Here is a 1,965-nt window from a genome sequence, read left to right as displayed (position 1 = left end):
CGGCTTCCCAGGCACTCGGGGATGCCTCCGGGCCGGGCCGGTTATAAATAGCCCGATCTCGAGTGCCACAGCAGTGCAGCCTGGGACGAGCGCTGTGCCAAAGCCGAGCAGTGAGCTGCATTGAATTACAAGGCAGGGCAGTTACTATGGCACGCCCGGGCCCGGCACAGCCATCCATACTAAGCAGGCGAGCACAAAGCGTCAGGCACTGCACCAGTCAGGAGTTTCTAGACGAATCTTCTCTCCTCTCACGCTGCTCTGCCATATAAAACACAAACAAACCACAAAACCGCACACACAATCCCCTAACACCTCTCCTCTCTCCATGCCACTTAAAGAAAACCATGGCAACTGAAGCAGGGATTGCGGAGCTGGAGCTTCCTCCAAGCAGGAGCTGGCCGGGGAGGCTGTGGCCAAGCAGGGCACTGCTGCCCTCCAGGAGGCCTGCCACAGCCAGGGGCTCCTCAGCCTCCGTCGCTGCCATCATCCAGGGATCACTCCCTCGGCACAGGACAGGCCTTGCAGCTCTGGAGCCTCACCACTGGGTACCCCTCAGTGCCACGAGCCAGCAACAACTTTCAGATCACATGAGCGTTGTGGGGTTTTTTGTGATTTTTGAAGAACTTTATATGTACTGATAGCTTCAACTCTTCCTCCTCCTTACAAAGGGAAGAGGAGGAATCTCCTAGAAGTACCTGGTCAGGTCTCATGAAGCTGAGCTGCATTTCCTTGACTGCAGCCAAAGCAAGCTCCCTTGGGTATGTGAGCTCACAAGAGTGTATGTGTTAGCTCTAACCTGTGAAGGCTGGTGTCAGTACAGCAAATGCAAATTAAATTTTAGCTGAATAATAAATGAAACGAAATAAATAGTTTAATGAATCCAAATAAATTGAGTAGATGAATAGGCATTAGCTCCAGAGATGGCCCTAATGAAAACATTTCTGCAGGACATCCCATCAGGGGAGGTGGGAGACATGTGGAGGTGCCTCCCTCTGCCTCCCTGCGGAAACCACAGCTTCCCAGGAGCTTCCCACTTCAGGTACAACAAGGACTTCTTTTAATAAGAGCCCACAGTGAAGCATTAGAGCCGCTCTACTGCCATCATTAAACTCAAATTGGTTTTAAGACATCTGTGGGTAGAGGTACAAGCTCTGCATTTATTTCTCAGCAGGTTCACACCACTGAGACTGGCTCAGAGAGAGAGCAGAGCACGGTGAGGCTGCACCTGCAGTGCTCTGGGCAGGGCCAGCCCCAGGTCATCCACAGGGTCCCACAGCTGCTGGCTTGGGCACTGACAGGAGCTGAAATGCCTTGTGCTTTGCATCTGGCACCTGAGTTACCCACCCTGCACTTTCCACATCTGGGAGATTTACATTTGAACTCATTTGCACACTTTCTATCTGCCCAAAGCTTTTCACGAACCTAGCCTTGGAACTGGCTGGCTGGGTGACCCTGCTACAATTCAAACCCTATGCAATTCAAACATCACAGAAATCAGGCACAAAGAGTGGGACCAATGCAAAGTGCAAAGACCAGCACCAACAAAAACATTAACTGTGTCAGGAAGAGCATGTTTCTCAAATTTCAAGAGAGCTGAAGGAAGGAATTGTATTTCAGACAAAAAACCAAGAACCAGACACAAAGTGCAAAGACCAGCACCAACAAAAACATTAACTGTGTCAGGAAGAGCACGTTTCTCAAATTTCAAGAGAGCCGAAGGAAGGAATTGTATTCCAGACAAAAACCAAGAACCAGCCGATAATCCTCCAAGTCCCTGGGCTTTACTCTTGAGCATACCTTAGTTTCAGAAAGCTTCTGGGACAGCAAGAGCAGGGAGTTCTCTGGGCAGGGTTTGCAGGGGAGGTGTTCCAGCTGTGATGGCCTCAGCAGCCCTGGCTGCCCTGCAGTGCAGCTGTGGCTCAGGAGCTCTGCAGGAGTGCTGCAAGCAGCAGCCCAGGAAAGCAG

The sequence above is a fragment of the Onychostruthus taczanowskii genome, unplaced genomic scaffold, assembly GCF_017590055.1.
Source record: "Onychostruthus taczanowskii isolate IOZ18803 unplaced genomic scaffold, ASM1759005v1 scaffold89, whole genome shotgun sequence".
Classification (NCBI taxonomy): Eukaryota; Metazoa; Chordata; class Aves; order Passeriformes; family Passeridae; genus Onychostruthus; species Onychostruthus taczanowskii.
The sequence above is the reverse complement of the archived record's forward strand: the minus strand, read 5'-3'. Positions refer to the sequence as shown.